Genomic DNA, 20,686 nt, shown 5'->3' on the forward strand with positions numbered 1-20,686 from the left:
AGGGCAGACCAAACTACCAAGCCAATTCTTTACTGGAAAGGAAACAAGCTTCCGGGGACCGGTTTCTGGCATTGCAGCCGTCTTCAGCCCGGCTTGCTTGAATCCTGATGGTGCAGTGAGCAAGGAACTCACATCTGAGTATTCCCTGCCACACTTGTGGTGGCTAAAACGATTCAAAAAGTGGGGGAGGTGATGGACAGAGTATCTGAATTAAACAGAACACTCGTACCCAGTCAAAAGATCAGAGTTTGATCCATCACCGTTTTTTAGCTCACTGCACCATCCCAGCTCAGAACCTGGCTATATGCAAATTAGTCTGTCCCTGGCCCAGTGCATCATGGGAACAGGGCAGACCAAACTACCAAGCCAATTCTTTACTGGAAAGGAAACAAGCTTCCGGGGACCGGTTTCTGGCATTGCAGCCGTCTTCGGCCCGGCTTGCTTGAATCCTGATGGTGCAGTGAGCAAAGGACTCACATCTGAGTATTCCCTGCCACACTTGTGGTGGCTAAAACGATTCAAAAAGTGGGGGTGGTGATGGACAGAGTATCTGAATTAAACAGAACACTCGTACCCAGTCAAAAGATCAGGGTTTGATCCATCACCGTTTTTTAGCTCACTGCACCATCCCAGCTCAGAACCTGGCTATATGCAAATTAGTCTGTCCCTGGCCCAGTGCATCATGGGAACAGGGCAGACCAAACTACCAAGCCAATTCTTTACTGGAAAGGAAACAAGCTTCCGGGGACCGGTTTCTGGCATTGCAGCCGTCTTCGGCCCGGCTTGCTTGAATCCTGATGGTGCAGTGAGCAAGGAACTCACATCTGAGTATTCCCTGCCACACTTGTGGGGGCTAAAACGATTCAAAAAGTGGGGGTGGTGATGGACAGAGTATCTGAATTAAACAGAACACTCGTACCCAGTCAAAAGATCAGAGTTTGATCCATCACCGTTTTTTAGCTCACTGCACCATCCCAGCTCAGAACCTGGCTATATGCAAATTAGTCTGTCCCTGGCCCAGTGCATCATGGGAACAGGGCAGACCAAACTACCAAGCCAATTCTTTACTGGAAAGGAAACAAGCTTCCGGGGACCGGTTTCTGGCATTGCAGCTGTCTTCGGCCCGGCTTGCTTGAATCCTGATGGTGCAGTGAGCAAGGGACTCACATCTGAGTATTCCCTGCCACACTTGTGGTGGCTAAAACGATTCAAAAAGTGGGGGTGGTGATGGACAGAGTATCTGAATTAAACAGAACACTCGTACCCAGTCAAAAGATCAGAGTTTGATCCATCACCGTTTTTTAGCTCACTGCACCATCCCAGCTCAGAACCTGGCTATATGCAAATTAGTCTGTCCCTGGCCCAGTGCATCATGGGAACAGGGCAGACCAAACTACCAAGCCAATTCTTTACTGGAAAGGAAACAAGCTTCCGGGGACCGGTTTCTGGCATTGCAGCCATCTTCGGCCCGGCTTGCTTGAATCCTGATGGTGCAGTGAGCAAGGGACTCACATCTGAGTATTCCCTGCCACACTTGTGGTGGCTAAAACGATTCAAAAAGTGGGGGTGGTGATGGACAGAGTATCTGAATTAAACAGAACACTCGTACCCAGTCAAAAGATCAGAGTTTGATCCATCACCGTTTTTTAGCTCACTGCACCATCCCAGCTCAGAACCTGGCTATATGCAAATTAGTCTGTCCCTGGCCCAGTGCATCATGGGAACAGGGCAGACCAAACTACCAAGCCAATTCTTTACTGGAAAGGAAACAAGCTTCCGGGGACTGGTTTCTGGCATTGCAGCCGTCTTCGGCCCGGCTTGCTTGAATCCTGATGGTGCAGTGAGCAAGGGACTCACATCTGAGTATTCCCTGCCACACTTGTGGTGGCTAAAACGATTCAAAAAGTGGGGGTGGTGATGGACAGAGTATCTGAATTAAACAGAACACTCGTACCCAGTCAAAAGATCAGAGTTTGATCCATCACCGTTTTTTAGCTCACTGCACCATCCCAGCTCAGAACCTGGCTATATGCAAATTAGTCTGTCCCTGGCCCAGTGCATCATGGGAACAGGGCAGACCAAACTACCAAGCCAATTCTTTACTGGAAAGGAAACAAGCTTCCGGGGACCGGTTTCTGGCATTGCAGCCGTCTTCGGCCCGGCTTGCTTGAATCCTGATGGTGCAGTGAGCAAGGGACTCACATCTGAGTATTCCCTGCCACACTTGTGGTGGCTAAAACGATTCAAAAAGTGGGGGTGGTGATGGACAGAGTATCTGAATTAAACAGAACACTCGTACCCAGTCAAAAGATCAGAGTTTGATCCATCACCGTTTTTTAGCTCACTGCACCATCCCAGCTCAGAACCTGGCTATATGCAAATTAGTCTGTCCCTGGCCCAGTGCATCATGGGAACAGGGCAGACCAAACTACCAAGCCAATTCTTTACTGGAAAGGAAACAAGCTTCCGGGGACCGGTTTCTGGCATTGCAGCCGTCTTCGGCCCGGCTTGCTTGAATCCTGATGGTGCAGTGAGCAAGGGACTCACATCTGAGTATTCCCTGCCACACTTGTGGTGGCTAAAACGATTCAAAAAGTGGGGGTGGTGATGGACAGAGTATCTGAATTAAACAGAACACTCGTACCCAGTCAAAAGATCAGAGTTTGATCCATCACCGTTTTTTAGCTCACTGCACCATCCCAGCTCAGAACCTGGCTATATGCAAATTAGTCTGTCCCTGGCCCAGTGCATCATGGGAACAGGGCAGACCAAACTACCAAGCCAATTCTTTACTGGAAAGGAAACAAGCTTCCGGGGACTGGTTTCTGGCATTGCAGCCGTCTTCGGCCCGGCTTGCTTGAATCCTGATGGTGCAGTGAGCAAGGGACTCACATCTGAGTATTCCCTTCCACACTTGTGGTGGCTAAAACGATTCAAAAAGTGGGGGTGGTGATGGACAGAGTATCTGAATTAAACAGAACACTCGTACCCAGTCAAAAGATCAGAGTTTGATCCATCACCGTTTTTTAGCTCACTGCACCATCCCAGCTCAGAACCTGGCTATATGCAAATTAGTCTGTCCCTGGCCCAGTGCATCATGGGAACAGGGCAGACCAAACTACCAAGCCAATTCTTTACTGGAAAGGAAACAAGCTTCCGGGGACCGGTTTCTGGCATTGCAGCCGTCTTCGGCCCGGCTTGCTTGAATCCTGATGGTGCAGTGAGCAAGGGACTCACATCTGAGTATTCCCTGCCACACTTGTGGTGGCAAAACGATTCAAAAAGTGGGGGTGGTGATGGACAGAGTATCTGAATTAAACAGAACACTCGTACCCAGTCAAAAGATCAGAGTTTGATCCATCACCGTTTTTTAGCTCACTGCACCATCCCAGCTCAGAACCTGGCTATATGCAAATTAGCCTGTCCCTGGCCCAGTGCATCATGGGAACAGGGCAGACCAAACTACCAAGCCAATTCTTTACTCGAAAGGAAACAAGCTTCCGGGGACCGGTTTCTGGCATTGCAGCCGTCTTCGGCCCGGCTTGCTTGAATCCTGATGGTGCAGTGAGCAAGGGACTCACATCTGAGTATTCCCTGCCACACTTGTGGTGGCTAAAACGATTCAAAAAGTGGGGGTGGTGATGGACAGAGTATCTGAATTAAACAGAACACTCGTACCCAGTCAAAAGATCAGAGTTTGATCCATCACCGTTTTTTAGCTCACTGCACCATCCCAGCTCAGAACCTGGCTATATGCAAATTAGTCTGTCCCTGGCCCAGTGCATCATGGGAACAGGGCAGACCAAACTACCAAGCCAATTCTTTACTGGAAAGGAAACAAGCTTCCGGGGACCGGTTTCTGGCATTGCAGCCGTCTTCGGCCCGGCTTGCTTGAATCCTGATGGTGCAGTGAGCAAGGGACTCACATCTGAGTATTCCCTGCCACACTTGTGGTGGCAAAACGATTCAAAAAGTGGGGGTGGTGATGGACAGAGTATCTGAATTAAACAGAACACTCGTACCCAGTCAAAAGATCAGAGTTTGATCCATCACCGTTTTTTAGCTCACTGCACCATCCCAGCTCAGAACCAGGCTATATGCAAATTAGCCTGTCCCTGGCCCAGTGCATCATGGGAACAGGGCAGACCAAACTACCAAGCCAATTCTTTACTCGAAAGGAAACAAGCTTCCGGGGACCGGTTTCTGGCATTGCAGCCGTCTTCGGCCCGGCTTGCTTGAATCCTGATGGTGCAGTGAGCAAGGGACTCACATCTGAGTATTCCCTGCCACACTTGTGGTGGCTAAAACGATTCAAAAAGTGGGGGTGGTGATGGACAGAGTATCTGAATTAAACAGAACACTCGTCCCCAGTCAAAAGATCAGAGTTTGATCCATCACCGTTTTTTAGCTCACTGCACCATCCCAGCTCAGAACCTGGCTATATGCAAATTAGTCTGTCCCTGGCCCAGTGCATCATGGGAACAGGGCAGACCAAACTACCAAGCCAATTCTTTACTGGAAAGGAAACAAGCTTCCGGGGACCGGTTTCTGGCATTGCAGCCGTCTTCGGCCCGCTTGCTTGAATCCTGATGGTGCAGTGAGCAAGGGACTCACATCTGAGTATTCCCTGCCACACTTGTGGTGGCTAAAACGATTCAAAAAGTGGGGGTGGTGATGGACAGAGTATCTGAATTAAACAGAACACTCGTACCCAGTCAAAAGATCAGAGTTTGATCCATCACCGTTTTTTAGCTCACTGCACCACCCCAGCTCAGAAACTGGCTATATGCAAATTAGTCTGTCCCTGGCCCAGTGCATCATGGGAACAGGGCAGACCAAACTACCAAGCCAATTCTTTACTGGAAAGGAAACAAGCTTCCGGGGACCGGTTTCTGGCATTGCAGCCGTCTTCGGCCCGGCTTGCTTGAATCCTGATGGTGCAGTGAGCAAGGGACTCACATCTGAGTATTCCCTGCCACACTTGTGGTGGCTAAAACGATTCAAAAAGTGGGGGTGGTGATGGACAGAGTATCTGAATTAAACAGAACACTCGTACCCAGTCAAAAGATCAGAGTTTGATCCATCACCGTTTTTTAGCTCACTGCACCATCCCAGCTCAGAACCTGGCTATATGCAAATTAGTCTGTCCCTGGCCCAGTGCATCATGGGAACAGGGCAGACCAAACTACCAAGCCAATTCTTTACTGGAAAGGAAACAAGCTTCCGGGGACCGGTTTCTGGCATTGCAGCCATCTTCGTCCCGGCTTGCTTGAATCCTGATGGTGCAGTGAGCAAGGGACTCACATCTGAGTATTCCCTGCCACACTTGTGGTGGCTAAAACGATTCAAAAAGTGGGGGTGGTGATGGACAGAGTATCTGAATTAAACAGAACACTCGTACCCAGTCAAAAGATCAGAGTTTGATCCATCACCGTTTTTTAGCTCAAGTAGACTTAAGCATGTTAAATATGGGAGGTGGATTGATACTTGATAACTTAACAACAATAAAAAACTTTTAAGAACTTATATGCCTGTAAACACATGACATACTAAAATGCTTCTCTCACAATTTTCCCAAATACACACTGACTCACAGTGTCATTCTAGACAAATAACAGCATCCTTTCACTTTACCAAACAACCATTTACTAGTCTGCAACAAGTTAGATGACTGCACACATCCCACAGAGCAGATCTACAAAAAAGTGCTGCAGCGCAGCACTGTAAACCCTTTAGCTGCGCCACGCTACTGCTCTTTCAGAGCACAAAAATGTGACATATGTTCAATGATATTTTGCATTCCTGTGGTCTCCCCTGCGCTAGCGCAGAAACAGCTGCCATGCTTCGGCGCAGGCACCCTTGCTTCATGGTGAAAGGATGCCTGCGCCATGCGGAGATTGCTTTTCTGAATGAAAGGTCCCCTTCCTGCACAAAAGCAATCACTGCACACATTTTCCTCTTTCAAAGTGTGCTGTAGAATACAGCACGCTTTGAAAGAGGAAAAAACGAGGACAATTGAAAACATTCCTTTTACGTTTCTCTTGCCTATGCACCCATATGGTGGCGCAGCAAACTGACGCATTTCCAGTTTTACCATTTCTCATAAATCTGGAAATGCATCAGTAGAAATGGGTGCTGCGTGGGAACACCCACGGCAACACCCCTGTCATGCTCTTAAAACGCAAAATGTTGTGTGAACAAGGGTGATATTTACAAGCACAGGTTAAGTCACAGAGGATCACTTTACCTGTGCTTGTAAATATCCCTTAGCAGAATGCGCCACTGGTGCGTCACGCAAAGTGATGCACTGGTGGTGCAAGGGGCTTGTAAATCTCATTATGTAATTCTAGACAAGCAACACTACTACCTGGATTTTACCAGGAAAAACACATTAATTATATTAAAACTGAAAACCCCACATAAAACTCATCACAAATTACTAATTTACCTTTCAAATTGATTTGTAGATTAAGGATTAAGAAGAATGTCAGTAGCACACCAGATTTTCGTATACAGAATCTCTGTACTGCACCACTCAGCAAAACCCAAAAAATTGCAAAACTTCCCTCCCATTCTGCACACATATACATGTAAATATCAAATCATATTGCTTCCCACATTAATTCACAATCTAACACACATTTCCATTGGTTAAACATGTCAGCCCTTTCCAATTGACATATGTTTGAACCCTACCGCCACGCTGCTTACCATAGTAACAGTTCAAGGAACACCCAACTCATCACAGAGGTCACAGGTTCAGCACACAATGTTGCTAATCCAAACAGCAAGTGTGCTTGACTTTTTAAAATATGACCTTATCCTATGTAATGTTCCATTCAAACAGTTTTTCTTAACCAATAAGAAACATGCTTTTAAAAAACAGAAACAGGCACCCTACTTTTCACACTAGAATGTTTTTAAACAGCCGATCATTTCTATTTTTTTTTCAAAACTGCACCTTATCCACCATTTTAGAAAAATCGTACTTTTTAAACTGCCATTTCATTTACAGAGACCATCGGAGTGCATCCAGAACTCATTTCAAGAAGCTTAAAGTGTGGATTGTGGGACACAGCTATATTTTCTGGAGCCAAAGGTACGCAGAAAATAGAGCCATTGACAAAGACTAGATTTGCCAAATGTAGACATTAAATGGATTGGACATAGAGGGTTAATGTGGCACCAATTGATGCCATTGGTTAAATCCTTTTTGCATCTCCAACACCCTGACCTCATAATTGTGCACTGTGGTGGCAATGACCTAGGCACTTTGACTGGGGTAGGTCTGGAAATGCTTATGAAGGACACCTTTGGTGAATTGATGTCACTTTTCCACCAAACTGCCTTTTTTATATTCTAACATATGCCAAAGGCAAACATGGAACTGGTCCAATAAATGTTTTCCACAGATTGAGAAAGCTAGGAAACATGTCAATAAATCTGTTTTTGCTTTTCTCCGAGATTATAGGATGGGGTCAGTTTACCACAAAAATCTGCGTTTCAAAATGGATGTCATCTTTAGGACAGATGGTGTACATTTTACAGATAAGGGTAACAGAGTCTAAATCATCAACTTTAGACTCTTCATAAGTACTTTCTTGTAGGTACCAACATCTCTCAATAAACACAAGGGCTCTTTTTAGAGCCACACAAAATCTAAACACTTAAGCTTCATGTATATCTGAAAAATATGAATTTATTTTCCCTTGGAGTCGCACACCCGATGTGTTAGAGTCATGCACCCAACGAGTGCACACCAAGGAACAATAGCAAACAGCAGTGGCGGTCCCTGGGACTGGAGGGGCTTTTGAGCCCCCCTCAACCATTTTTTAAAAAGCCCTAGGGGGTAGCGGACCTTTGACCCCCCCACCCATCAATTTTGCTGGTGGAGTGGCGGTTGAGCCAACCCCCACCACCTAATAATGTTTTAGCCCCAGAGGGTGGCGAACCCCGGAGCGAGGAAGCCCCTTTGGGACCCCATAAAATTTAAATCTTTTGCCCCCGGGATTTACCCCCCCGGTAGCTAATTATTAAAACCTGTGCTTCATTTTCTTTGTTTGTTTACGGCATGATCCGGGCACCCTAGGTGCACTTTGCTGTTTTTAGAAAATAAAAAAGAAAAGTTTTTTGGGCCCTGGGAGTCTTTGTGGGACCCTCTAAGCATGTATAGAGGGTCAAGATATTTCTACCCTTCCCCCTTTATACGTTTTGCACACTTGTTCCACTAACTTCTTCAACCTTGCTTCTACTGAGGCACAAAATGGCTGCCAACACTTCCTGGTTCCCAATGTTGACAACCAGCAAAAAACTTTATTCAACATTGTTGTCAGAAAAGCACATGTTACAATACAGTCAACAATTTATAAATTAGCTAAAAAATATTAAAATACAATTAAACCATTCGTTACCCGTCGAATAAGTAATCACACACATATAAAAACTCGAAGTATAAAATGTAACCAATTAATTCATTCTTCAGCCCCTAGAATATTACACAATTTGTAGACCTAAAGTGACAAGTAGCGCAAATAGATGACCAGAGCGTTATGCAGACATATACCCCGAGGAATTAAAGCAAAGGGGGAGGAAACCACAAAGAAAAGTACTATTCACTCCTGAGAGCCTAGGTGCAATGAACTCAACCTGATTCGCCAAGCCCATCCCAAGAACTTTGCAACCGCTAGGGAAATTGGAGGTTCAGGATCAGAGCACAATATTCTCAGAGCAATTGCGTGCCTTCTGATTCCCATCGCTCTACAAATAGGCTTTAACCAGATTTTACGTGGCACAGTGTACAGCGGGCAAAAGAAAAATATGTGCCCCACTGTTTCAGATTGGTCGGTACACTTGTGACATTTATCATTACTTGCACCCCCCCATCTACAAGTGAATACACGGGTTGGCAATGCCCCTACTCTAAGTAGGAAGTACAATTTCAGATCATTTACTTTCTCGATCATATCCCAATATCTTTCGAAAATTGGGTGAGAATTAAGCTCGAAAAAGCGGCTTGTGAGATGGGTTGAGAGGCCTCTAGAGGTTTCTGCTGTAAATACCATTTCCCAATAGCAGCCCTTCAACTTGTCCTTCGAGGGGAATGTCGCATTAGATGTATTGGTCCAAAGATCAGTTAAACCAAGGTTCCTCAAAAGGGATCTAATTTTGTTTAACCATTTTACCTGATGGAACGAATCAGCTCTGTATAATGTCCATAAGACAGCTAGAGTAATGAGTAAGTTCCTCAGTACACCAAAGCCTCCACCTATAAAGTAGGGGCAAAGTTTTGCAAGATGTTCCACAGGCTTCTTACCAAGGTCAAGTAATAGTGGTCTTAGGGGAGTGCTTTGGGGGAGGCTTGTTATCTTGCGTAGAAACGCATTCTCCAATGTTCTCAAACCCTTTAAATTCTCAAACCCCCACAGCTCCGCTCCATAGAGACAAGAGCTCAAAACTTTCACCCCATATATATCCAGAACTGGGCTGATGGGTTTTGTGAGCGAGGTTTTGAACTTATTTAAAAGAATTCCAGCTTGTTGTTTTTGCGACAAAACTGCCCGATCTAGTTGGCAGTTCCATCGCTTATCGCTCTGTAAAGTGACCCCCAAGTATGTAAAGGAAGTGACCTGTTCCAGGGGCATATTATCCATAAGTACATTGCCCTTGAACGACTTATGCACGTTAAAGGACATGAACTTTGTTTTTGCAGTGTTCACCTCCAAACCACGCAATTTACAGAATTCTTCAAAGAACCGGAGGGCTCTTTGCAAGCCACTAGGCGTCTTGGAGATTATTAAAGTATCATCCGCAAACATGAGGTTTGGGATGAGTTTTCCTGCCAACCTCAGGGCATCAATGGGCGACAGAGTGAGGAAGTCGGCCACCGCGTTGACAAAGAGCGAAAACAGGGTAGGCGCCAAAAAGCAACCCTGTCTCACACCCCTGCCAACAGGGAAGTCTTCTGTCACTTCGCCCATGCCCCCCCACCGGACCCGAGCAAAATTTCCCTCATGTAAATGGATGATTAGGGATAATAGTTCTGGAGCCATCCCCATTTCCCTCAAGACCTGCCATAGTTTCCCTTGCGGTACTAAGTCGAAAGCAGCCCTTAAGTCGACAAATACCACGTAGAGGGCACCTCTTCCTATAACCACCGTCCTGCAGTACAGATTGATAAAACAAAATACTTGGTCTATTGTGCTGGTTAGAGACCGAAACCCAGCTTGTACAGGACTTAAAATATCATGGAGCTCAATCCAAGTCTGAATCTTTTCTAAAAACCAATCTGCCCATCACCTTCTGCAAGGAATCTATTAAGCTGATTGGTCTATAATTAGCAGCTAGGGACTTGTCGCCCTTTTTTAAAAACTGGGACAATCTCTGCCCCCTTCCAGGAGGGTGGAATATCCGCCCCTTGGGCAATTGCATTAGCAATTCGCCCTATGTAAAGACGCCACGTTTGGATGTCATTTTTAAAGACGTCTGCCGGGATGTCATCCTTACCCGGCGCTCTACCCCCAGTTACGGCGTCTAATGCCCTATCTACATCTCCTGGGGTAAGGATCCCCACGCTATAGTGTATGTTGGGGGGCATGTCAGCAGTCACTGCGTCATCACTACTAGTGTACTGTGGCTTAAAGTAGTCGACCCAATAGTTTGGTGCCACATTGTTCTGAGGGCAATCAGGGCAACCTCCCTTGTCCCATTTAGCAACATCCCAAAATAATTTGGGGTTCCTCGCTGCACTAGCTTCTTTAAGCTCCTTTCACATTTCTTCATCCCAAATTTTCTTTGCCTCTATCATTGCTTTCTTATATTGGGCACGGGCAGACCTAACTGATGATACATCTCCAAGCTTGAGTGCTCTGCCTAGACTGGCCCGAGAGTTCCGACAAGTTTGGTTGTACCATCCCTCTTGTTTAGTTCCCTTTGTTTTCTTCTTTGTGTTTGGTCTGCAAAAGTAAGTTTTTAGGCCTTCAAAAAGTTTTGTATGGACATCAGACACATAATGTTTGTTATCCAGGCTAAATGAGACAGAGCCCAACTCTACTAATGCGTTAGCTACCTCCTTGTGAATCGCAGCTACACTTTCCGGGATTTCAACGATTCTACACCATTTTAAATGGCGCATATCACTGGATATAACTTGGTCAGGTGCTAATGTCCCCTGTAGGGGTAATGTATCCGCCGACATATTCAAGTTAAAAACGGAGGTAAGCGGATGGTGATCACTCTCTATTCATTCTATGACCTCCATATCTACTAGATGGGACCAGAGCTTTAAATGAACTAAGAGATAGTCAATACGGCTCGACCTAATGCCGTTATCATAGGTATTTCTACCGGACTTATCTGACAAGCTAAGCCCATTAGCTGCCCTCAACTGGCTGCCCATGCACAACCCTTTCATCTGGATTGCTGATTCAGTCCACCTTTTTACTGGAGCTGCCTCAATTGTAGGAATACCCCATCTTAGGTCTTCTTCTTCTGTTAACAGAGGGTCATCATGTCCTAGGGGCTCAAAAGTGGTGTAAAAATCCCCTGCTTCCAGGGGAAGGGAATTCGGGGGCAATGCCCCTAGTAACTCTTCTAAATCATTAATGACCTCGGATTTTTTGCCCCCTGGGGTACCTCGCACATAGACATTAATAATCTCTATACATTCCCCCTCAATGGTAGTAACTCTAATTGGTAGTATGTCCTTATTAGGTGCGGTACTTTGCTTAATTTGACACCCTAGGCCCTGCCTAACCCATGTTGTTAATCCCCCGGATGGACGGCCCCTGTTTTTTTTTGAAGCCGGAATATAAAAGTTTAGGTAACCATCACGGAAAGCAGGTTCTAGGAGCAAGGTCTCCTGGAATAGGCATATATCAAATGTTTCAATAAAATCTATCCACTCAGGCAAGACTAGCTTTGAACCCAGCCCCGCCAAATTCCATGAGATTATCGAAATACTTCCTTTATCCTTAACTATACCTTCTGCACAGTCCGTCCCTGATGCGGGGTCGCACCCTCCCACATCGTTTTCAGGACCCAAACCACTGACCATCCCTTGGTCCGCCTTATATAGGAAATCATAGCCACCATCTTTGATGGTGGGACTAACAGAGGGCGGCTGGATCTCTATTTCCCTCGATATATATATATCACACTCTCTAATCTAGGTGGTGGGTGTACACTAAGTTATGTCCCCAATGGGGTCTTATTATAGCTTAATCGATGCAATGTCCTCATCCCCTTTCCCTTTTCCCCCTTCAATAGCTTACTTCCCCTAGTTTCTACTAGCTGGGGATGGGCATCGATGTTAGACCCTTGGTCGGGCAAGGATGACTGTCAATCGCAGTCTTCCAGCCCCGAGAGTATGTCAAACCCGTTGTAGGTGCTAACCTCACCCATGATGGCTACCCGGTTACCTAAACCTCTTAAAAGTAGGTTACTTGAGCTGTGTTGTGGTGGAGGCTGATAGAAGGAGGTAAGGGGCAGAGGGTGAATTGAATGTCCCGGACTTACATCATACCAGTTACAAATATGTTCGACTGCCTTCCTGTCCCTAAAGTTAATGATTATACAATCACCCTCTTTGGACTTGCGTTGGGGTCCCACCCAATCCACTCGTCTAACAATTTCTGATGAGACAAGCCGAGGCAGGGGGCGATTGGCATTGAGCCAATGGATTCACTTATTCTTCAATTCCCGATACTCTTCCCTCTTAACCTGTCTTAATGGGGGGACCCCCGCAAGTATCACAACATAGGGAACAGATTCCGGGGGAGATCAATGTGGGGCAACCTTTTCATAGTTTGTATGCTAGATGCCTCTCCCCTTGGCTGCGAGGTGAGTGGACCTCCACTTACAACAGCCCACCTCCCGCCCCCGCCATCATTTGCTGGATTACTTGCTACAACATTAACATCAACATTAGTTCCTGTACTCAGAGACGAGGGTGAGGGCCCCTGCGAGACAACGTCAGCATTCGCAGTGTCCATAGATGTTACACAGCAGTTATTAGTGGTCTTATCCTGCGGTTGACAATTGCCGGGGCATTTAGACCTGGATGTAGTCAGTGCCTGGGACGATGCATATGCTAGTTCTAAACAAACCAGTCTGTTCTCGATCGTATCTAGCCTATCGTAGATTGGAAGGCATGTTTTATGAAAAATGGCTTCCAACCTGGTCCAGAAGTCCCTTCCCAGTTCCATCGGGGCCTCATCAATTGGAGTCGGGGGCAAAGTTGTTATATCACTTGCAGTACAGTCTGGATCTGGTTGCAAGTTCGCTGACGGGGTGACGTTATCAGAGTTTTCATTAATTTTCCTAGATTTTGAGTGTTTCCCTTTGCCAGCCGCTACCCCACGTTTTCTCTTGGTACTTTGATTCTTCCCCTTACCCTCGCTTTGCTGACTAGGATGTCCCTGCTTAGCATGGGTTGCGGACCGAGTCGTAATACACTGTACCACTTCTCCTTCAAGCCTAGTACCGCGTAGTTTCGATGTTGCTCTGTCAGTGAGGTTAGCTTCATCAAACTCGGGGAGGCAGCGATCAGACCCATCATGCTGTGGCATACGGTTTGGTGCCGTACCTACTATAATGCTTCCTTGATTAAGCTCCACACAAGGGGGATACAATGGTGATCGTACTTGTGCCAAATGACCCATGGAAGAGCGTTTTTCCGATAAGATCTCAATGGATAGTCTTTTTTCCGCCATAACAATTTCCTTTTCAACAATATTAGTAGCTCTTTTCAGGAACTGGTCAAGAGTTCCCACTATGGAACCACTTGTTAAAGATTTTCTATCTTTTTTTCCTGACGGTGATGCCATTATCAGAATCACAGTACTTTTCCTTTTTTCTGTGGGAGGAGCAAACCGAATCGTTGAATCTCCGGGAATAGTTGTGAAGGTACAAATGTTGTAATATAAATATTAGATTCTAACTGACCTTTTATGTAGAGGATGAAGGGGAGCAGTCCCGTCCCGGCCTCGAACGGTCTCTAACGGGCTACAACGGGCCTGCCCTTGGCCCGGGCTTCGCCCGGCTCGTCCCGCGATGCGGGTCTGGGCGCTGGTTAAATGCGCCTCCTGGCGCTGGTGGGTCGTGGCGTCTTATGACTCCTGGCGATGGCGGCGTAGTGACCTGGGCTCTCGCTACTCCGGTAAGTCTCCTGTTGACAACCACTTGACAGCCAATTAGCATTCAGCGTGTGATCGGGACGGTGCGCTTAGAGTGCGCACAGGATGCGCGCATCCACCGAGGCCATAGATATATGTATGCACATTTAATTGTAATTTTCTCAGGAACTACTGAACGGATTTACACCATTTAAGCAAAGGGCACGAGTCTGAACCAAGGACTACCACTTTGCCAAATTTAGTGTAATTCCGTTCAGCAGTTCGGGCTGTAGCCACGATGAACGGTTCCTATGGAAAATTGCATGGGGAAAACATGTTTTGAGACCCCCTTTTTTTTTCAGCCCCCACTTGACGAATCACCCCAAGACTTTCAAGATAGGAGTGTTTAATATTTAGTTACAATTTATTTAAGCTTTGCAAGTTATGCTGGTTTGGAGTTTTTCATTTGGTATATTGGGTGCTGCTTTTTTTATAATATTTTTTTTCTAAGTTGTGTTCTCCTTTGTTGCTTATAAATAATGTGACTTTACATTGTAGATATGTCAAATATTCTATTGGTTTCTTTGCTAACTTTAGGCTTGATTTGGGTTACTGATTGTTTCATTTGGAGTTGTTGGTAGCTTTATTCTTTTTGTAGGGCTTCAATGAATTGGTAAAGTGTTGGGTGGGGTCTGCCTAGTGTGGATTGGAAGGCATTATGCTAGCCTTCTGCTGCGTTGTTGGTTTTGGTTTCTGTAGGCATGGTGCTGTTGTTGACATTCCACCATGGTATTTTGAATTTGGCTCGGCATCTGTGTCCAGAGTGGTACAGTCTGTCAACCCAAGTTTCTTTAAAAAATGAAGGGGTTGATTACGATGCAGGTCACACCGATCATCGTGGTCCAATTCCAAACTCTGAGGCTGCAAAATTACCCCAGCCATATTACTGTGTCTAAACTGGGGTGGCATGGTGAGCAAAAGAACAATGGATTTAACCCAGATCTCTTGACTGGGGGTGAATGTATGATTCATTCAGCATTCCATCCATCATTTGTTTGCGTAGCACATATTACGATGTGATGCATGCAGGCTGAATCGCTGACGGAGGCGTCCGAAGTATTCTCCATATGGGCAGTGCGAGTAGCCTTCTTATGGGCAGCTGTGGTCAAAATGTTGCCGATAGGGACACTGACATTGTCAGGGCTGTGGTATCACCGCCAAGCAGATTATAATGAAACACTTGTACTGGCAGTCCCTTGTCACAATTTCACAAAGGCGCTGGACCACATCGATGCTGCTATCACAAGGTATAACAACAGTGAACATTGGATACAGAAAATATCAACAGAGCTGAGGGCCATTGCCAAAGTGGACACACCTACAAATCACACGGTAAAACACATCCCAGACCATGTTCCTTTGCCTCTACACAGCAGCACAGTAAGTCAGAGCAGCAATATTGTCATTTAAGTCAGCCCTTTTCACACAATCCCATCACACACACTCCATACACATTTTTGTCACTTTTTTCTACTTCATTCCTTGGTATAAAGGTATTTTTAATTTTTTTCACTCTCACTCACTTTTTTTAATCAACGTCACCTGCCAGAAAATACAAGTTGTTCTGACACTGAGTTGTCAGTTATGGTGGATAAAATCATTAGAGTAGAGCCACATATTGTTGGAGCCCAAATCCAACAAACTACTCTCACTGGGAAAATGAAATAATAGAGAGGAAAGTCAACAAAGTGACTGCTGTAGGTACCACCCTGCGCACAAAGGAAGACATCAGGAAGAGGTGGCACTACCTGAAGACGAGGGTGAAAAAGATGAGCTCCAGGAACCACCTTGCGCCCCAGAAGATTAGCGGCAGCCCTTCCTGCCCCCAATTAGAACTCACACCCTTGAAGGAGAAGTTGCACACCATGCTCCATTCCGAGGGCTTGACAGGAATACCTGGGGGAATGGAGACTAGTAAGTAACACCACACCAACTATAACAACATATCAATTATTCTGTTTGCACACATCTCAGATCTTGCTATCATGGTTCTCATGTATTGTTCCTATATACAGTAGCCAAAGTATCAGAAATGTGTGATTGGCAGGTACAATCAGTAGCCTTGCACATAAGTTCACATGTATCAGCCTCCTTTACATCCCACATGTGGTAATGCTGTCTGTAAGTGCATCAACATCAAATCCTCATCCCAGGTCCAATTATATGTGCAAATGTCTGATAGTATGGCCTACAGCAACTTCATTTTGCAAGCAGGTACGTAACACAAACCAGTGTTAATAGTGTTGGCAAGTCGAAATCGAAACAACTACAACTACCATGAGGTCCTGTTGCTTGAACACCCAACTGGCGGCATCAGTGTTGCTTGCCCTTACTAACTTTTCAGTTGTGTGACTACAGGGCTTAACCTCACAGGCAATTTATTATCGGTCAAGTGTGGGGTAGGAGTGACTGAAATGACTACAGATACCATGAGACCCACTACCTCTATCTCTGAACAGGAGGCACCAGTGTTAGCTGTCCTTACTCACTTGTCAGCAATGTGACTACTGAGGTTCACCTCACAGGCAGTTAGCCATCGGTCAAGTGTGGGTTAGGAGAGAATGAAACAACTACAACTACCATAAGGCCCTTTTGCTTGAACAATTAACAGGCGTTACCAGTGTTGTTGTTCCTTACTCACCTGTCAGTCATGTGACTTCAGAGGTTCACCACGCAGGCAGTTAACCATTGCTTAAGTGTGGGGTATGAGTGATTGGAATGACTACAGCTAGCATGAGGCCAGCTACCTCTAACTCTGAACAGGAGGCACCAGTGTTGGTTGTCCTTACTTGTCAGCCATGTCAACTCTGATCCCCAGGCCATATTGACTGAGCACCTTACACACAATGCTCTGCTCAAGCATGTGTCTGCCTACTCAGCATGAACTTACCCTGGTCTCTTTAAATGGAAATATTGAGGCCATGCGTGACACTATATCAAGTGTGTAACTGAAGTATCAGTAACGTATGAAGGTAAGCAAGCTGAATTGAAATGGCTGGTGACCCATTGACACTGCACATCACACATGATTACCAATGCTAAACCTACTAACACGTAGTGTGTATATGCTTGTATGGTACACACCTAGGACTTGAAATTTACTAATACACATGTAACTTCTACACTTCAAGGTATTGAGACATGTCATGTCCATTCCTCATGTCGACATGAAGCACATCAGTACATTTAATGATCAGGCCGGTACCACTTAATCTAATGGATATCTCCCAATGTCTTTCAAACGCATCAAATAGAGCGGGGATAGTTCACAATGTCAACCTCCATCCCTTTAGTCCCGCCCGGGTCTGAACTCACTTTGTACCAAATTATGTGGATGTACATGCCACATATCCAACAACAACAATATACTCTATGTCTGAACACGTTGATCTGCCAAAAGATCTGGCCAGACTCAGGACACCACCCAGCCATCACCTCCCACCCCCCGGATCAACCCTCCAATGATGCAGAATCTCCTGGACCCATGGACGTGGGGAACCCACCTGTCTTATCAGAACAGTCTGGGCAGATAGGAACAGTGAGTCTCACTGTGCCCACAACCACACCTCTGGACGTGGGGAACCCACCTGTCTTATCAGAACAGTCTGGGCAGATAGGAACAGTGAGTCTCACTGTGCCCACAACCACACCTCCCACCCCAGCTGCAACATCTCAACAACCGGTGGACCTAACACGGGCAGCAACATCTCCTGCACCCCAGTCCTACTTCCAGAGGTGAGGATTGACAAAACTCTCACTCAGGATGGAGGAGCCAGTGGGAGGCTGAAGACTGACCCAAGGTCACACACATGTGGGGGCAGGGGTGGTGGGAGGGTAACTGTGGGCCTACAAAAGTCAGGCCACTGGTGCCACTGATGCCCAGGGCAACATCGCCCAAGTCTTGAGAGCCTATGAGTACTCCCAAGGAGTGATGAGGAACACCAGGAGATGAAGCAGCGGGAGACCAGAGGCAGGACACCCATAATGACACCATGGGCCATCTCATTGGGGTGATGAGGTACTTTAACACCACCCACTGAGGGCTGTTCCCCCACCACCTACACTTTCCTGTAGTCCACCTACATCTGGCTCCTCTATATCTGCAGTAGCCACAGTAAGGGAGATCCTGACAATGGATGAATCCTTAAAGACCCTTGACCATGCAGCAGCAGATCCCCCCACCCACATCATGGTCTGGGACATTAAAGAAAACATTCCGGAGGTTCGGTTGGTAAGGTATCATCCGGAAGAAACGTTGCACCTGTTGTCCTCCTTTGTGTGCAACATGTTCTCTTTGTTGACTATTCCTGTACACTTTTCCCTTTCTGATGGCAGGAGTATGTTGGACTTTGGACTTCAGACAACATGTCTCCTACAACAATGGTTCCATTCACTAATACTGACTACTACACTCTTGTGTTGTCAATATGTGTCCGTATAGTGTTTGTTTCACATTGTGAACAGCAATAAATTCACGTGTCACAAAATTATTAGCTCACGTAGTATCATTCACATGTAGCAAGTTATAAAGTTATCCCCTTGTGAATTAACAAATATAAGTAGAAGCTACTTGTGTAAACATGAACATGTGGAATATCAACAATGTGCAACTGAGTATCACAACCATGTCACCCCAACACAGACATATAACCGTACAGTCTCATGACGTCTTTATTGCATAGTTCCAACCTTAGGCAGGTGCAATGCAACAGCTTCTGAGCACAGGTTCATTCCAAACCAGTCCTGCTGCATCTGGTGGAATATTACCAACATATGTCAGTGGTGTACGACAAGCACTGTGGCATACAATGATGAGACACATCAACAGCAACATCCAGTTCATACACATTGAAGACTTAGCCAATGTGAAGGGAGACTAGCATGATTTGGCCCAACAACATTGTTTGGAGAACATGATGGCACACATATTGCAAAAAGACCCCCACACAAAAGGAAAGAAGTCCACTGTAGTCTTAGCAACTTTCATCCTATCGCTGATCAAGCTGGCTTGGTACCGGTGCCATACCCCAAAGTCTATGCCAGACATTCCCAGGAGCAATCCATGTCCTCTTCAAACTTCAAAACAGCATCGTATATCTGCTGGTGGCACAACTTTGAAATGTCCAAATGAAGATGACATGGCGAAGGTGCCTACTACAGATCAATACAAAGAAATTAGCTAGGAAGCCATATATATTACATCAATCACAGTCCACTTCTGGAGTGCACAGTACATGGGTAAATGTCACCTATACAAAGCAACATCAACAACGTGTGGATGTGTCAAGACCAAACAGCTGTGCATACCTAACATGTATCCTTGAACGTCCTCCTGACAGCATCATGGCTACAGTCTCTGTAACAGTCAAAATCATGACATCTCACAGCCTAATTACACTCATGAGAAGTTGGTGATGAGCTCTTGACGCATGTCAACTCCTTCCTCTTCTTCACCACTATCCTCATCATTTGGCATTTTAGGATCCTTACTCAGTGGCTACCGCTGGTCTCCATCCTCTGTGATGAGAGGAAGTTACGTTGAAGTGCACGGTTGTGGAGCATTCAGCAGGCTATGGTGATCTGACACCTTCCCAGGTGAGTAGAAATATCTTACCACAGCCCTGTACAGACATCTGAATCTGGCCCTAAGGAGACCAAAAGCCTGCTCCACTAGCTGCCTTGTTCTTCCATGGGCCTCATTGAAGTGCACTCCCACTGGCGTTGTTGAGTTCTTCAGTAGTGTCAACAACCATGGGCGGTTGGGATACGCTGAGTCTCCTAGATGGAACACAGACAGATGTGCAATAACGAGTCACATACTAAAAGAAGGAATAATCTGACATCACACACACAAAGATTGGACACCTCATACTCACCAGCAAGCCAGACCCTCTCCGGTAGTAGTTGTGACATCAGCTAGGGTATCATGCTGTTCGCAGTACGAAGGAGTCGTTGGCATATCCTGGGAATCTGGCACAGACATGTGTGACACATAAAACAAACCACTTGCAAGTTGACAGATTGGAAGTTATTCATGTTCCTTTAATCCTGTTCTCAGACCTGCAGTGCTACTAAGGTAATATGAGTGCCATCAATAGCTCCAACCACATGTGGGATGCAACCAAATCTATAGAAGTCACCCTAAACATCAGCCAAATGTTCACGTCTGGGTAACTAGATGTAGCTGGCCATGTATCACATCATTAATGAAAGCATATCACATAGTATGCCACTGAACATAGGATGTGACATTCCACCAGATATAGCCACAGTGTGCTGAAAGGAACCCGTGGCCAAGAAATGCAGTGCTGCCATGAGTTTCACCATTGGTGTTAGAGATATGGGATGGTTTCTTAGAGGACGTAAATGAGGCTCCAACTGGTTACATAAATCTTGTATTGTCTGCTTATTGAGATGAAACTTCCTGATTAAGTCTCTTTCTTCCATAGATTGATGGTCTGGAAATGGCTGATATATTGGAGGCTGTTGTCTCCTCCCTTTGACAGAGTACCTAT

The sequence above is a fragment of the Lissotriton helveticus genome, chromosome 8, assembly GCF_964261635.1.
Source record: "Lissotriton helveticus chromosome 8, aLisHel1.1, whole genome shotgun sequence".
Taxonomy (NCBI): domain Eukaryota; kingdom Metazoa; phylum Chordata; class Amphibia; order Caudata; family Salamandridae; genus Lissotriton; species Lissotriton helveticus.